This window comes from Schistocerca gregaria, chromosome 9 (assembly GCF_023897955.1).
Source record: "Schistocerca gregaria isolate iqSchGreg1 chromosome 9, iqSchGreg1.2, whole genome shotgun sequence".
NCBI classification, from domain to species: Eukaryota; Metazoa; Arthropoda; class Insecta; order Orthoptera; family Acrididae; genus Schistocerca; species Schistocerca gregaria.
In genome coordinates this window covers 169,681,158-169,699,686 of record NC_064928.1, presented here as the reverse complement: position 1 = coordinate 169,699,686, position 18,529 = coordinate 169,681,158, and the positions used below count along the sequence as shown (strand labels likewise).

General features: G+C 46.5%; 1 non-coding gene across 1 annotated transcript; it reads right to left on the bottom strand.

The window, feature by feature from the left end:
- Positions 1–5,068: 5,068 nt before the first annotated feature.
- Trnas-cga (transfer RNA serine (anticodon CGA)) lies at positions 5,069–5,143 on the bottom strand. Its single transcript has one exon. It is a non-coding gene; the product is annotated as a tRNA-Ser (tRNA).
- Positions 5,144–18,529: the final 13,386 nt, after the last annotated feature.

The following is an 18,529-nucleotide window of genomic DNA, read 5'->3' as shown; positions in this document are numbered from 1 at the left end:
AACGAAATACAGTTAAAATCATTCAGTGCCACACTTAAGTCAAGTCATTTATTGACTGAAGCGCAAAAAGTAGGCAGAACAAGTCTGAAATTCTACGAGATTTTCATATTTACATCCACAGGGCGCCGGTACATAATAAAGGTAACAATAAAACGTATTGTGGGCACGATAATTCCTTACGATTGCTTTACTGATAGTCTCTCTGCCTCCATAGAGATCAGAACCGAAAACAAACCAGACCTCCCTTGCAGTAGGAAACACCTTTCACTACGCTAGCAGACAACCCCGGAAAACAGCCCTCTATTATTACCCCACACATGAATAAGAAAGCAATTTCGCACTGAAAATGGCAAAATAATCCGCAGTTTCTGTTGCATAGAGCTTTCTGTACTCGAAAACGTGAATTTTCTGCCTTTATGTCACCGCGTATGTGACAATCATTCGGGATGTTTGTCGAAATAACAAAATACTGTTATTAGCGAGTAAATTCAGTAGGATAATTCTGCACCACCGTAGGAAATAAACGGCTACATAGCTGCCAAACGTATTCTACAATGTTTTGAATTCTCCATTAGACTCGCCACAGGCAGAAAACGTTTATTAGCCGAAGTGTTTCATAAGCTAGCTAGCAATGGGAATGCTCGCACTTCTGAAACGCGGTGGCATTAGTAGTGGGATCTGAATTTCCACATGTACAGACAAATGGATTTTATTTGCATTTCTGTAAACGTGATTTTGATCGAAAGCGTAGCTATTGTTAATATGCTGATGTATCGACTGCGACTAGAACATTTCGAATAAAGAGCAGGGGGAATTATTTATGCGGCCCTCATCTTCATTAACTGCTGTACCTATTTTCGTCGTTAGGATTTCGTCACCTAAATCGGCAAAGATGGAACCCTACTTGTCTCACTTTATTGACCGTCTGTCTGTCTACACAACCCTTAAAACCCGTTTACCTCGAGTACAGGTAGACCTAATAAGCGGAAATGTTCGCACTTCCTGCGGTATACGGTCCCTTGGTGGTATAGAAAACTCATTTTTATTAGTACAGTTCATACTAATTAGCGTTTCTTCTTTCATTTATATCTTATATTTACGTGTTGTTTAACACACTAACCATCTTTAATATAGTCTTACACGTGACTGAAAACTGTCTGACAAAGTTCGGACAGTTTTTCAGTTTCACTCCTGTGCATAGTATGTTGGTAGCACTTCGTCTCCTTGCCTTGTATGCTGTGTAGCAGACTTTAAAGCTATGCGGATCAGCATAACGAAAAGGCGAGGGGTCTCGCTCGTTTTTACAACGACTGTACATTACATCTACCGATTTCCATCCCATTCGGATAATTCCTTCCAGATGCATCACTTACTTTTGTATTGGAGTGTTTAGTCATGAACGTGTTGTTTATCGGTACCACTATTCGTTGAGAGAAAATATGCATTTATATTGGCTAAAAATGAAATATAAACTTAATAATGATGAGTACTGGAAATACGATATTTAGTATTAAAAGGCCAATGACGTCGCTGTGGTGGTAAGACCGGTTCCTGTAATAGTGGTGGTAAAACCGAAGCTAAGCACTGTCGGGCTTGGCTATCACCAGGATTGGTCACCGTACGGATTTGCCGAGAGCTGCTGGCAGGCAGGGTGCACCCAGCACTTGTGAGGCCAACTGAGGAGCTACTTAACTGAGAAGTAGCGGCACCGGTCACGGAAACTTACAATACCTGGGAGAGCAGTGTACTGACCACATGGCCCTCCGTATCTGCATCCAGTGGCGCTAGTCGGCGGGGGATGACACGGCGGCCGGTCGGTACCGTAGGACCATCAGTGCTAATTCGGAATTTTAATGTTAAAAGTCTTATGGACATAGGTTCTACATAAGAGGATTGTAGGCAGAAAGAGACGGTTAGAATTACTACTATATACGTTTACAAAAAAAATTTAAAGCACTTGTAAATAAACCTGAAATATGCTCTTGAATGGGATGAGAGATTCTTAAAGTTCTAACACTGCTCACATTGCAGCATTTGCCTTTTCCAATGTCTTGCGTAACCTCTGATCGCCGTGAAAACGGCATCGTGGCGGGTTCTCCGTGCGTGCAGCGGTAACTGGTATGTAGCTGTTGAGGCACGGGCAACTTTTCTTACAATCAGTACCGTATAGAGAAAAACATGCTTTTCTATGCAAGAAGTGTTGTATTGTGTTCTCCTTTGAAAAGTCCCAGCAACGTTCGACACAGCACGCCGTTCTTCATCTGTAGAGATGTAATTTTCCTATACTAATAATACTGTGAATAAGATCGCGTATGAGTGTAATTTTTACCATCGAATCCCAGATTGAGCTAAATACTGGAATATCAGTTTTTCAGCGTCTGGACGACGTTTATATGTGGCAAAGACTAGCATTCCCGCTAGTGTAGTGTGGATGTGGATGAGTCTGCATTGTTCTTCACAACACACGGGACACAGCTTAGGAAAAGAGCGCAGGGCTGCAAACGTCTGAAGCGCAACGTAATTTCGGCTGAGCTCTAAGAAGGTTGCACAAGTCAAGAAATATGAGGGCTATTCGGAAAGCAAGGAACGGTAGATCGCGAAATGGAAACCACAGTGACAATCGAAACTGTTTTATTTGCAACGGTCAGCTACGCCTTCTAGCTACTTCTATATACAGTCGCCACTCAGATTTTGACATCTGTCGTAGTGTTGTACCAACTTTTCAATTCCCTCGTTATAGAAGACAGCCGCCAGTGATTTCGGACAATTTTCTACCCTGGACTGCAGCTCGTTGTCTGTGTCAAAATATTCTCTTCATAGCCGGCGGTTCACTCGAGCAGAGATAAACCTCCGGGGTAGCCAATTGCGGGCTGTATTGTGGGTGATCAAACAGTTCCCATGGAAAACGCTGCAGCAGGATCTTCATTGCCCCTGCAGAGTGCGGCCGAGAATTGTTGTGTAGAATGAACCGTATGACAGTTATGTTATGTGGATTGTATAGCTTCAGGCGAAATCTATCGCCAGGCCCTCATACTTGGCGGGAGACGCTAATTTCTAGCCATCTTTACGTTCTCACTGTGAGCTCAGAACTGAAAAGAGCGACATTATGCGATCGAAGGGCGTAGTACAGTGTCCAACGCATCTGTGCAAAGCGTCATCAGATTTTTACTGTATTTCCCATTTGACAACCGATCTTTCCTTACTTTCCGAATAAACCCCGCACAAGGGCCTTTCTGTAAGTATTGCAACACACTTTTTTCTCTGCCATTTTCGATTGAAACCTATGTCGTTTGTTGTGGGACATAGTGGAATATTCCCACTTCAGCTCTTATCGTACATGTAGCCTTAAAAATGGCATCTTCTAAGCTGTCATTGAGTTTCTTTCGGCGGAAAAACAGAGCATCGTTGACATTCATAGGCGGTTGTAGGATACCAACGAAGACCTGGCAGTGAACAAAAGCACAGTGAGTCGTTGGGCAAAGCGTCTGTCATCGTCGTAAGAAGGTCGGACACAAATGTGACTCCTGAAATGTTGGAATGTGTGCACATTATCCACCGAAGGGATCGACGCATCACAATCCAACAGCTAGCTGCCCTAGAGAACGTCACTGTTGGTAGCAGTCACATACTCACCCACCAGTTGTGGTACACAAAGGTGTGTGAGCCCGCTGCGTTCCTCGCCGACTAACAGAAGACCATAAAGACCAACGAAGGATCATCTGTGAGGAGTTGATTGCGCTTTACGAGGCTGGTCATCACAATTTTTTGTCGGACGTTGTCACAAGTAATGAAAATTGAGTTCATCACTTCAAACCGGAAACAAAATGGTAATCCGTGGAGCGGCGCCACATCAGGTCTACTACAAAGAAAAAGTTCACAGCTGCACCCACAGCCGGTAAAGCGACTTCGACAATGTTCTGGGGCTGTGAATGCCTTCCCTCACGGTGCAACGATCAAGTCTGAAATGTACAGTCCCACCGACAGGAAATGATAGAAATGACTTCAGTGTGTTCGTCCTCACCTCACAAAAATGCAAACGAACTTCTCCTTCTTCATGACAGCACAAGGCCTCACACAATCTCTACACCCGAGAGAAGCTCACAAATTTTTTTTCGATTCCTCTTCCTCTTCCAACCTACAGTCTGGATCTCGCACCTTCCCACTTCCATCTGTTTAGCCCAATGGAGGATGCACTCCGCGATTAACAGTATGTGGACGCTGCGGAGGTTACTGATGCAGCAAAAAGTTGGTTCCAGAGTCTTACCAAGCGGGCGTACACGTCCTCTTACTAAGGTGGCGTAAGATTATATTGAAGAACAGCGTTTTGCAGCCACAAGGGTGCGGAAACAATATTGTGTATCGTAATCCTGAATAAAACCGACCTGCTTGCGGAAAAAATGTCTTGCCTTCCTTATGGAAATCCCCATGTACACTATATGATCAAATGTATCTGGATACCTGCTTGAAAATGACTTACAAGTTCGTGGCGCCTTCCATCGGTAGTGCTGAAATTCAGTATGGTGTTGGCCCACCCTTAGCCTTCATGACAGCTTCCACTCTCGCAGGCTTACGTTCAATCAGGTGCTGGAAGGTTTCTTGCGAATGGCAGCCCATTCTTCTCGGAGTGCTGCACTGAGAGAGGTATCGATGTCGGTCGCCGGAGGCCTGGCACGAAGTCAGCGTTCCAAAACATCTCATTATAGAATGAGATTTTCACTCTGCAGCGGAGTGTGCGCCGATATGAAACTTCTTGGCAGATTAAAACTGTGTGCCCGACCGAGACTCGAAATCAGGACCTTTGCCTTTCGCGGGCAAGTGCTCTACCAACTGAGCTACCGAAGAACGACTCACGGCCGGTACTCACAGCTTTACTTCTGCCAGTATCCGTCTCCTACCTTCCAAACTTTACAGAAGCTCTTCTGCGAACCTTGCAGAACTAGCACTCCTGAAAGAAAGGATACTGCGGAGACATGGCTTAGCCACAGCCTGGGGTATGTTTCCAGAATGAGATTTTCACTCTGCAGCGGAGTGTGCGCTGATATGAAACTTCCTGGCAGATTAAAACTGTGTGCCCGACCGAGACTCGAACTCGGGACCTTTGCCTTTCGCGGGCAAGTGCTCTACCAACTGAGCTACCCGAGCAAGACTCACGACCCGTCCTCATAGCTTTACTTCTGCCAGTACCTCGTCTCCTACCTACCAAACTTTACAGAAGCTCTCCTTCGAACCTTGCAGAACTGTTGTTGTTGTTGTTGTTGTTGTTGTTGTGGTGGTCTTCAGTCCTGAGACTGGTTTGATGCAGCTCTCCATGCTGCTCTATCCTGTGCAAGCTAATTCATCTCCCTGTACCTACTTCAACCTACATCCTTCTGAATCTGCTTGGTGTATTCATCTCTTAGTCTCCCTCTACGATTTTTACCCTCCACGCCCTCCAGTACTAAACTGGTGATCCCTTGATGCCTCAGAATATGTCCTACCAACCGATCCCTTCTTCTAGTCAAGTTGAGCCACAAGCTTCTCTTCTCCCCAATCCTATTCAACACCTTCTCATTAGTTATGTGATCTGCCCATCTAATCTTCAGCATTCTTCTGTAGCACCATATTTCGAAAGCTTCTATTCTCTTCTTGTCTATGTATCGTCCATGTTTCACTTCCATACATGGCTACATTCCATACAAATACTTTCAGAAACCACTTCTTGACACTTAAATCTATACTCGATGTTAACTCATTTCTCTTCTTCAGAAACGCTTTCCTTGCCATTGCCAGTTTACATTTTATATCCGCTCTACTTCGACCATCATCAGTTATGTTGCTTCCCAAATAGCAAAACTCCTTTACTACTTTCCTAATCTAATATACTCAACATCACCCGACTTAATTCGACTACGTGCCATTATCCTCGTTTTGCTTTTGTTGATGTTCATGTTATATCCTCCTTTCAAGGCACTATCCATTCCGTTCAACTGCTCTTCCAAGTCCTTTGCTGTCTCTGACAGAATTACAATGTCATCGGCGAGCCTCAACGTTTTTATTTCTGCTCCATGAATTTTAATATCTACACCGAATTTTTTTTTCCTTCACTGCTTGCTGAATATAGAGATTGAGTAACATCGGGGAGAGGCTACAACCCTGTCTCACTCCCTTCTCAACCACTGCTTACCTTTCATGCCCCTCAACTCTTATAACTGCCATTTGGTTGCTATACAAATTGTAAATAGCCTTTCGCTCTCTATGTTTTACCCCTGCCACCTTCAGAATTTGAAAGAGTATTCCAGTCAACAATGCCATAAGCTTTCTCTAAGCCTACAAATGCTAGAAACGTAGGTTTGCCTTTCCTTAAGCTTTCTTCTGAGATAAGTCTTAAGGTCAGTATTGCCTCACGTGTTCCAGTATTTCAACGGAATCCAAACTGATCTTCCCTGAGGTCGGCTTCTACTAGTTTTTCCATTCGTCTGTAAAGAATTCTTGTTAGTATTTTGCAGCCGTGACTTATTAAACTTATAGTTCGGTAATTTTCACATCTGTCAACACCTGTTTTCTTTGGGATTGGAATTATTATATTCTTCTCTAATTCTGAGGGTATTTTACATCTTATACATCTTGCTCACCAGATGGTAGAGTTTTGTCAAGACTGGCTCTCCCAAGGCCGTCAGTAGTTCTCATGGAATGTTGTCTACTACCGGGGCTTTGTTTCAACTCAGGTCTTTCAGTGTTCTGTCAAGCTCACGCTTCTCCCATTTCATCTTCATCTACATCCTCTTCCATTTCCATAATATTGTCCTCAAGTACATCGCCCTTGTATAGACCCTCTATACACTCCTTCCACCTTTCTGCTTTCCCTTCTTTGCTTAGGTTTCCATCTGAGCTCTTGATTTTCATACAAGTGGTTCTCTTTCCTCCGAAGGTCTCTTTAATTTTCCTGTAGGCGGTATCTATCTTACCCCTAGTGAGATAAGCCTCTACTTGCAGAACTAGCACTCCTGAAAGAAAGGATATTGCGTAGACTTGGCTTAGGCACTGCCTGGGGGATGTTTCCAGAATGAGATTTTCACCCTGCAGCGGAGTGTGCGCTGATATGAAACACCTGTGAGATGAAACTTCCTGGCAGATTAAAACTGTGTGCCAGACCGAGACTCGAACTCGGGACCTTTGCCTTTCGCGGGCAAGTGCTCTACCAACTGAGCTACCGAAGCACGACTCACGCCCCGTCCTCACAGCTTTACTTCTGCCAGTACCTCGTCTCTTACCTTCCAAACTTTACACAAGTTCTCCTGTGAACCTTAATCTGCCAGGAAGTTTCATGTCACAGGTGTTCTGTATGATTCAGGTCAGGACTCTGCGCTGGCCAGTCCATTAGAGAGATGTTACTGTTGCGTAACCACTCCGCCAGTCCCATTATGAACAGCTGTTGGATCGTGTTGAAAGCTTCAATCGCCATCCCCAAAGTACTCTTCAACAGTGGGAAGCAAGAAGTTGCTTAAAACATCATTGTAAGACTGTGCTATGATAGCGCCACGCAAAACAACAAGGGGTGCAATCCCCTTCCATGAAAAACACGACAACACCATAACACCACCGCCGCCGAATTTTACTGTTGGCACTACACTTGCTGGCCCACACACAGCCATCGGATCACCACAATGTGTACCATGATTAGTCACTCCACACAATGTTTTTCCATTGTTCAATCGTCCAATGTTTACGCTCCTTACACCAAGCTAGGCGTCGTTTGGCATTTACCGGCGTGATGTGTGGCTTATGAGCAGCCGCTCGACCATGAAATCCACGTTTTCTCACCTGCCGTTCAACTGTCATAGTACTTGGAATGGATCGTGATGCATTTTGGAATTCCTGTGTGATGGTCTGGATAGTTGTCTGCCTATTACACATCACGACCCTCTTCAGCTGTCGACGGTCTGTCAGTCTACAGACGAGGTCGGCCTGTACGCTTTTGTGGTGTACGTGTCTCTTCACGTTTCCACTTCACTATCACTTCGGAAGCAGTGGAGCTAGGATTGTTTACGAGTGTGGACATGTCGAGTACAGATCTACGACACAAGTGACACCCAACCACCTGACCACGTTCAAACGCCGTGAGTTCCGTGGAGCGCCCCATTCTGTTCTCTCACGGTGTCTAATGAGTACTGAGGTCGCTGATGTGGAGTACCTGCCAGTAGCTGGCAACGCAATGCACCTAATTTGAAAAACGTATGTTTTTAGGGGTGTCCGGATACTTTTGTTCACATATTGTATGTTATGCTTCAACCTTACCACAGTGAAATAGTTCTCACGTACTCATCCAAACACATATACAAGCATACACATGGTCCACTCAGCATATAGTTATGTACCAAGGTGCGACATGATCGCGGAGAAAACAGTGACCCGAATATAGAAAAATTTTCCTTTACTTCACGCCTATCGTCACAAATGTTTGACATCAGACTACCGGTTTCGGTCTATAATGAGCATCTTCAGATCTCTTTTACACAGATCTGTTTTAACAGATCTGAAGATGGTCATTATAGACCGAAACCACTAGTCTGATGACAAAAATTTGTGACCATACGCGTGAAGTAAAGGAAATTTATGTTAGTTATTTAGGCAGAACACCAAGAGGATAATATGAGCAGTATCTCAGGACTCTCTAGAGTCACTGACAAGAAAAGTCGAACTGGACATTACAGAATTGATGTTAGCCGTCGTTCCCTGGATGCCACACTGTGGCACTGTTTAGGGACAGAGCGTGCAAGTGAATGTCGATATTATATCCGCAACTTACGTAGTGAGAATCACAGAGCTGGATATGTTTCACGTTTTAAAATAACTATCCGCCGTCTTCTTTCTTGGGGGCTTTAGTGGCAAATATAAAAAGTATTATCCGTTATATTTTAGTCCCATTCTTAGCTCGCCTTAATTCAGGTACTGACGAAACTATGTACAAATGCAGGGAATCCATACTGTCTTCCATTCTAATCTAATGAATTATTTGGTCGAGCTGATACACATTCGGTTTCAAAGTTATTATTGCATTCAACACTCCCATTAACATGCGCCCCAAAATTTTCTTTTCAGAAACTGAATTTCCACATACATGGTATAGAGACCGCACATTTTGAAGAAAAAAGTCCGTAAACGAAGTAAAGCAGAAAAATATTTCTATTAAATTACTATTGTAGTTATATTATAAACATCGCACATTCTTCCTACTCCAGATAAATTTTAGTAAACTTCTTTCAGTAAATCACCGCAAACTGTTGCAAAACTATGTTGCCATATGTCTTTGCCGCAGTTGTTGCCTGAACCTATTTCACCCTGCGACAAAGCTGCATGGCTGCTGCCTACAAAAAAGCCACCTCGCTTACAGCAACTACAGTCGATGGTAGAGGGTTCTCTTCCGGTCACATTTGTATGTTTAACACCGAGTGCATTTGATGAGTAAAGCAGAGCTATATGTTCACCAAATGTGAAAAAAATGAAATGAAAATATTTCTACTATAGCTATCAAATGTGACTGAGCTTACATTTTAAAGAGAAGCGTTCAATACGTAATGCAACACCTTTTGTTCTGAAAATAGGTTGGTTTTATTCATGATTACAATACGCCATATTGTTCCCCGCTTTTTTGGCTACAAAAACCTCCTTTCAGTGCGACGGCGTTATGACACTTGTCTGGGAGGGCCTGATTGCTCACATGACTGGTCGAAATCGCAGCCAACATCTTGTTGTATCAATAACTTTCCCGACATCCATTTACTCCTTCTCGTGGAGTGTGTCCTTCTTTGCGCCAAACAGATAGAATTCAGCTGTGTGTTTCATCATTAAATTCTCTGTTTTTATTTATAAGTATGTTCAAATTGAATAAATTATCTGTCGGTGTTCATCCAAATGTATATCCACTGTCGTCTTCAGTCAAAATGGACGAAACGCAGTACAAACAGAATAAAATGTACGAAATATTTGTTGAACCAGTCAGTGCTGTGTCCAAGGCACCACCTCCATCTCTCCGCCGCCAGGGACACAAAATTTAATTTCCAGCCGCCAGAAGAGGGGACAAAAAGTAGAAAAAAATAAAAAGCTAACCTCGCCGCCAAGTTGGCCTGAATACGGCCCCTGATAGCTACGAACAATTTACATTCTCCCAGCACCGCGCCGCTCCCGGCCGGAACCTTATTTTTTTATTTCTGCACTGCGCGCTGGGGGCAGAAAAATTCCCTCCTTGTCACCCTACAACGTCACATTTCCTCCCCGTCCCCTCTAGCACTTTCTCCAATCCAGTTCCCGCACAGTAGCTGGCGGACAGGGTGGCCACCTTTACAACATTTTCTCCGCCTTCCCGCCACACGGCTACCAACCGCAGCGACTCTCGAACCGCCACCAAATTGAATTTTCCTTCGCGACGCGGAAAGGACCGTCAGCCCAGTGCTAGGAGGAGAGAAGAAGAAGTTGAAGAAGAAGAAAAAAGTTCACTCTCTCGCACAGTTCTCCGTCTCTTCCTCTCTCTCTCTCTCTCTCTCTCTCACACACACACACACACACACTCTCTCCTCTACCGCCACTTTCTCTCCTCCACAACCTCGCCGTCACTTTCTCTATTTACTCTCGCATCGGCGACGGTGCCTCCTCAGACCGACTCGATAAGAAAACTCAATTTTCGCGGAGTCTCGGCGCGTCGCCCGGACTAACAACAAGTCAGTCAGTCGCAGCGGGCGCACCGCCCCCGCCGTCGCCGGCGAGAGGAATAATCTGAGCGACAAGTAGCGAAATAAGGACGTCCCGGGAGAGCGGTGCCGCAACGTTTATTAAAATATGCAAAGCGCGGAGGAGAGCTTCGCCCGGAAAGATTCGCCGTTGGGCGGCGCGGAACATCCGTTATTATTAGATTTCCGCCAATTCCGGAGCTGTCGTTTTTCCCACACGGCGGGAGCCTACGGTGCTGTGGGGCTCTTTTCCCTCGGAAGGCAAGCGGCGCTGTTTGTTCCATGCCTCACGGGTCCGCGTTTTGCTGCAGACATCCAGAGGTAGTCTCGCTTTGGTCGGGTTTAGGCGTCTCCCAGTGGGAACGCTTCTGGTAAGGCGTCGTGTTTTCACTTAATAATTTCACTTAAGAATTACCTTCGAGAGCGGAAATATACTGCAGGGAGAAAAAGGCTTCGAATGGCTGTAAGCACTATGGGACTTAACATCTGAGTTCATAAGTCCCAGCCGGCCGAAGTGGCCGAGCGGTTCTAGGCGCTACAGTCTGGAACCGCGCAACGGCTACGGTCGCAAGTTCGAATCCCCCCTCGGGCATGGATGTGTGTGATGTCCTTAGGTTAGTTAGGTTTAAATAGTTCTAAGTCCACGGGACTGATTACCTCAGATGTTAAGTTCCATAGAGCCATTTGAACCATTTGAACGCTAACACCACAGTTAAAGTCTCGGGTTTACCTATCTTCTTATAAAAGGCTTTCGGTTCTTCTGTTAGAAGCCTGGACAGTCTTTATGAATCTATCAACCCAACGTTGCTTAGGTCGTCCTTTGGGTCTTCTGCCGACGATGTCGAATGTGTCACCCACTTTGGCAATACTCTTCACCATCCCGTAAGACATTCCCACACCATCGAAGACGCCGGCCGATGTGGCCGAGCGGTTTTAGGCGGTACGGTCTGGAACCGCGCGACCGCTACGGTGGCAGGTTCGAATCCTCCCTCGGGCATGGATGTGTGTGATGTCCTTCGGTTAGTTAGGTTTAAGTAGTTCTAAGTTCTAGGGGACTGATGACCTCAGCAGTTAAGTTCCATAGTGCTCAGAGCCATTTGAACCATTTTTTTCATCAGTCCCCTAGAACTTAGAACCACTTAAACCTAACTAACCTAAGGATATCGCACACATCCATGCCCGAGGCAAGATTCGAACTTGCGACCGTAGCCGTCGCGCGGGGGAGAAAAAGGGAAGCACTCAGAACACTTTGCCAATGTACACACCATCGGCGGCTATGACGGTGATTACGACTGAAAAGCTACGTAACTGGTAGAACGGGCACCAGAGTGTAGCACTGTCGTTCGTGCTGTGTCGTTACCAGGATTGGTGGGGTATGCACTGAAGAGCCAGAGAAACTGGTACATCTGCCTACCATCGTGTTGGATCCCCGTGCCGCAACACAACGTGGCATGGACTCGACTAATGTCTGAAGTAGTGCTGGAGGTGGAAGTGAGCGTTTGGCGTCATTGGCCGGGAGGCCCCTTACGGGGCAGGTCTTATTACATTCGACGCCACATTGGGCGACCTGCGCACGCCGCATGAAATGATGAAGACAACACAACACCCAGTCCCTGAGCGGAGAAAATCCCCGATCCAGTCGGGACGGCAATCCGTCACATGACCACTCAGCTATCGGGGTGGACGTGTTGAAAGTAGCTAACACCATGAATCCTGCAAGGCAGTCCACAAATTCGTCAGAGTACGAGAGGGTGGATGTCTCTTCTGAAGAGCACATTTCAAGGTATCCCATATATGCTCAATAAAGTTCATCTCTGGAGATTTTGGTGACCAGCGGAAGTGTTTAAGCTCAGAAGAGTGTTCCTGGAGCCACGCTGTGGCAATAGTGAACGTGTGGGGTGTCGCATTGGCCTGCTAGATTGCCCAAGTCCGTCGGAATGCATAATGGACATAAATGGGTGCAAGTGATCAGACAGGATGCTTACGTGCATGACACCTATCAGAGTCGTATCTAGACCTATCAGGGGTCCCATATCACTTCAATTGCACACACCCCACACCCTTACAGAGCCCCCACCAGCTTGAACAGTCCCCTGCTGACATGCAGGATCCATACCTGTACACGTCCACCCGCTCGAAACAATCTGAAACGAAACTCGTCCGACCAGGCCACATATTTCCAGTCAGTGTTTACGCCGGCCTCTGTGAGTGAGCGGTTCTAGGCGCTTCAGCCCGGAACTACGTTGCTGCTACGTTCGCAGGTTAAGTCCCATAGTGCTTAGAGCCATTTGAACCATTTTTCGGTGCTGGCGTTCCCAGACTACACGTAAAGCTTAAGTGCATGACACCTGTCACAGTCGTATCTAGACCTATCAGGGGTCCCATATCACTTCAATTACACACACCCCACACCATTACAGAGCCCCCACCAGCTTGAACAGTCCCTTGCTGACATGCAGGATCCATACCTGTACACGTCCACCCGCTCGAAACAATCTGAAACGAAACTCGTCCGACCAGGCCACATATTTCCAGTCAGTGTTTACGCCGGCCTCTGTGAGTGAGCGGTTCTAGGCGCTTCAGCCCGGAACTACGTTGCTGCTACGTTCGCAGGTTAAGTCCCATAGTGCTTAGAGCCATTTGAACCATTTTTCGGTGCTGGCGGGCCCAGACTACACGTAAAGCTTAAGTGCATGACACCTGTCACAGTCGTATCTAGACCTATCAGGGGTCCCATATCACTTCAATTACACACACCCCACACCATTACAGAGCCCCCACCAGCTTGAACAGTCCCCTGCTGACATGCAGGATCCATACCTGTACACGTCCACTCGCTCGAAACAATCTGAAACGGAACTCGTCCGACCAGGCAACATATTTCCAGTCAGTGTTTACGCCGGCCTCTGTGAGTGAGCGGTTCTAGGCGCTTCAGCCCGGAACCGCGTTGCTGCTACGGTCGCAGGTTAAGTCCCATAGTGCTTAGAGCAATTTGAACCATTTTTCGGTACTGGCGCGCCCAGACGACACGTAAAGCTTTATGTCCTGCAGTTATCAAGATACACGGGTGGTCCTTCGGCTCCGAAAACCCATATCGATGATGTTTCGTTGAATGGTTAACACGCTGCCACTTGTAGATGCCCCAGCATTGAAATCTGCAACAATTTGCGGAAGGGTTGCATTTCTGTCACGCTGAGCGATTCTCTTCAGTCGTCGTTGGTCCCGTTCTTGCAGGATGTTTTTTTGACCGCAGCGGTGACGGAGATTAGATGTTTTACCGGATTCCTGATATTCACGGTACACGCGTGAAAAGGTCGTACGGGAAAATCCCTACCTCATCGCTACTTCGGAGATGCTGAGTCCCATCGCTCGTGACACGACTACAACACGACGTTAAAACTCATTTAAATGTTGATAACCTGACATTGCAGCTGCAGTAATGGATCTAAGAACAGCACCAGACACTTGTCTCATATAGGTGTGGCCGACCGCACCACCGTATTCTGCCTGTTTACGTATCTCTGTATTGGAATACGGATGTCTGTACGAGTTTCTTTGGCACTTCACTGTATCTCTGTATTTAAATACGCTTTTAAGCGACAACAGAAGCTTTTGATATTTACGAATCGACTGTATACCGCTTTAACTGCCCAGTAACAACAGTAGAATCTCTAGTTATCAGCACGTGCTTTGATTCTCAAAGAAAGAGACAAAAATGGAAAATGAAATTACGAAATTTGATGATTTCGACACAATGTTATTCCGTAGAACTGTACTTCGGTAATACAAAGTATTCGCGGGCTAGAAAAGTACTGATATCCGTGAAAAAATTAATTATCTGGCTCAGAGAAGTGCCCTCTTTGTCTTCTCTACTTATCTGGTTTTTTTACTCAGCGTCTATATTAATGGATAACAAATTTTAAGGGAATACAGTGACATTGTAGCAGCAAGAAAAAAGTCGGGTGCGTAATGTGATCTCTTCATGTTCGGTACAAGTGGCCCACTTATATAAAACTTGGGTGTCACAAAAGTACGTGTAACAACATATTTTACTCGACTTCAACGGAAATATTGGGCTAAAAGCAAGTAAGTTACTTTTCGGTAGGGTAATCTGATTGATGGGTGAGGTGGTGAAAGGTCAGTGAGACCTGCAAATAAAACAAAATTGAGAGTTAAGCAATATTGTCCGTCGTATTAATGATCGCTGTCAGAAGTAAAATCCTGGCGGCAGCCTACAAGTGTTGGCGTGCTGTCAGGCACGGAGTGTCTCGTAAATAAAAGCGTTCAGGGGTGACGCGATACAATAATGATGGCTCAGATGTTACTAAAATTAATTTCGTACTTTTTTAAACAACTCTCTCGCTGGAGGTTTCTACAAGGTCCAACAGAACGCAAAGTCATGGGTGACGATATTTTTCCTTACACAGACGAGACAGTCCCACACCCCTGACGATATTTTCTTTTTTAGTAGTAAAGGAGTTTTGCTATTTGGGGAGCAAAATAACTGATGATGGTCGAAGTAGAGAGGATATAAAATATGGACTGGCAATGGCAAGGAAAGCGTTTCTGAAGAACAGAAATTTGTTAACATCGAGTATAGATTTAAGTCTCAGCAAGTCGTGTCTGAAAGTATTTGTATGGAGCATAGCCATGTATGGAAGTGAAACATGGACGATAACTACACTCCTGGAAATTGAAATAAGAACACCGTGAATTCATTGTCCCAGTAAGGGGAAACTTTATTGACACATTCCTGGGGTCAGATACATCACATGATCACACTGACAGAACCACAGGCACATAGACACAGGCAACAGAGCATGCACAATGTCGGCACTAGTACAGTGCATATCCACCTTTCGCAGCAATGCAGGCTGCTATTCTCCCATGGAGACGATCGTAGAGATGCTGGATGTAGTCCTGTGGAACGGCTTGCCATGCCATTTCCACCTGGCGCCTCAGTTGGACCAGCGTTCGTGCTAGACGTGCAGACCGCGTGAGACGACGCTTCATCCAGTCCCAAACATGCTCAATGGGGGACAGATCCGGAGATCTTGCTGGCCAGGGTAGTTGACTTACACCTTCTCGAGCACGTTGGGTGGCACGGGATACATGCGGACGTGCATTGTCCTGTTGGAACAGCAAGTTCCCTTGCCGGTCTAGGAATGGTAGAACGATGGGTTCGATGAAGGTTTGGATGTACCGTGCACTATTCAGTGTCCCCTCGACGATCACCAGAGGTGTACGGCCAGTGTAGGAGATCGCTCCCCACACCATGATGCCGGGTGTTGGCCCTGTGTGCCTCGGTCGTATGCAGTCCTGCTTGTGGCGCTTACCTGCACGGCACCAAACACGCATACGACCATCATTGGCACCAAGGCAGAAGCGAGTCTCATAGCTGAAGACGACACGTCTCCACTCGTCCCTCCATTCACGCCTGTCGCGACACCACTGGAGGCGGGCTGCACGATGTTGGGGCGTGAGCGGAAGACGGCCTAACGGTGTGGGGGACCGTAGCCAGCTTCATGGAGACGGTTGCGAATGGTCCTCCCCGATACCCCAGGAGCAACAGTGTCCCTAATTTGCTGGGAAGTGGCGGTGCGGTCCCCTACAGCACTGCGTAGGATCCTACGGTCTTGGCGTGCATCCGTGCGTCGCTGCGGTCCGGTCCCAGGTCGACGGGCACGTGCACCTTCCGCCGGCCACTGGCGACAACATCGATGTACTGTGGAGACCTCACGCCCCACGTGTTGAGCAATTCGGCGGTACGTCCACCCGGCCTCCCGCATACCCACTATACGCCCTCGCTCAAAGTCCGTCAACTGCACATACGGTTCACGTCCACGCTGTCACGGCATGCTACCAGTGTTTAAGACTGCGACGGAGCTCCGTATGCCACGGCAAACTGGCTGACATTGACGGCGGCGGTGCACAAATGCTGCGTAGCTAGCGCCATTCGACGGCCAACACCGCGGTTCCTGGTGTGTCCGCTGTGCCGTGCGTGTGATCACTGCTTGTACAGCCCTCTCGCAGTGTCCGCAGCAAGGATGGTGGGTCTGACACACCGGTGTCAATGTGTTCTTTTTTCCATTTCCAGGAGTGTAGTTTGGACAAGAAGAGAATAGAAGCTTTCGAAATGTGGTGCTACAGAAGAATGCTGAAGATTAGATGGGTAGATCATGTAACTAATGAGGAGGTATTGAATAGGATTGGGGAGAATAAGTTTGTGGCACAACTTGACGAGAAGAAGGGATCGGATGGTAGGACATGTTGTGAGGCATCAAGGGATCACCAATTTAGTACTGCAGGGCAGCGTGGAGGGTAAAAATCGTAGAGGGAGACCAAGAGATGAATACACTAAGCAGATTCAGAAGGATGTAGGTTGCAGTAGGTACTGGGAGATGAAGAAGTTTGCACAAGATAGAGTATCACGGAGAGCTGCATCAAACCAGTCTCAGGACTGAAGACCATAACAACAACAACATCTGAAAATATTTTTATACCTTCGTCTTACGATATGTATCATGTGCAGCTATAAATTTTCAGACAGGTCGTATGTTATTTTCGTCAAATATGTCAGAGGTTCTGTTTCTCCGCAGGTTGAACTAAAAAACTACTATTCTTCAAAATTTCTTTTAGTTAGGTTTTTTTGTAGCTACTGGGAAGAGTTTTATTTTGGAAAGTACCTCATCGTATTAAACTAAAACTAGACTCCGTCCGAGCATGCCACGGAAAGTGCAACGGTACCGACTGACGCCCATGTCGTCCTCAGACGATAGACTGGATGCGCATATGGAGGGCCATGTGGTCAGCACACCGCTCTCCCGGCCGTCGTCATTTTCGTGACCGAGGCCGCTACTCCTCAATGAAGTAGCTTCGCAATTGGTGTCACAAGACCTGATTGACCAGCTCTCGGCAGACCGGACGGTCTCCCATCCAAGTGCTAGCCAAGACCGACAACGCTTAACTTCGCTGACCTGAGGGAGTAAGTACCACAGCGGCATGGCCGGAGCCACCCCATCACATAGACGTCTAATACTTTTTTCGCCATTTTTACTGTCAATGCTTTAGGGGGTCGCTATAGTCAAAGGGGGGGGGGGAGTGTGGTGGTACCCAAGGTCTAGGGGTAGCGTCTTTGATTCATAATCAAAACGTCTTCGGTCCCGGGTTCGATCCCCGCCACTGCCTAAATTTTGATAAATAATCAGATTGGCGGCCGAAGACTTCCGGCATAAGAAGTCAGCCTCTTTCTGCCAACGGCCTTGTCAAAGAGGGCGGAGGAGCGGATAGAGGTTCAGGGCACTCTCTGGTCCTAGGGGTGGGAAATTGCCCCTAAAGGCGGAAGAATCAGCAATGGTCAACGACATGAGGATGCAGAAGGCAATGGAAACCACTGCATTAAAGACACGTAACGTGTATCCACAGGACATGTGGCCTGTAGTTGAAGAAGTGTCATGATGATCTCTCCATTGGCAAAAGATTCCGGAATAGTCTCAGATCTCCGGGAGGGAACTGCAAAGGGGGAAGTTGCCATGAGAAAAAGATTGAATAATCAACGAAAGGATAACGTTCTACGAGTCGGGGCGTGGAATGTCATAAGCTTGAACGTGGTAGGGAAACTAGAAAATCTGAAAAGGGAAATGCAAAGGCTCAATCTAGATATAGTAGGTGTCAGTGAGGTGAAATGGAAGGAAGACGAGGATTTCTGGTCGGATGAGTATCGGGTAATTTCAACAGCAGCAGAAAATGGTATAACAGGTGTAGGATTCGCTATGAATAGGAAGGTAGGGCACAGGGTGTGTTACTGTGAACAGTTCAGTGACCGG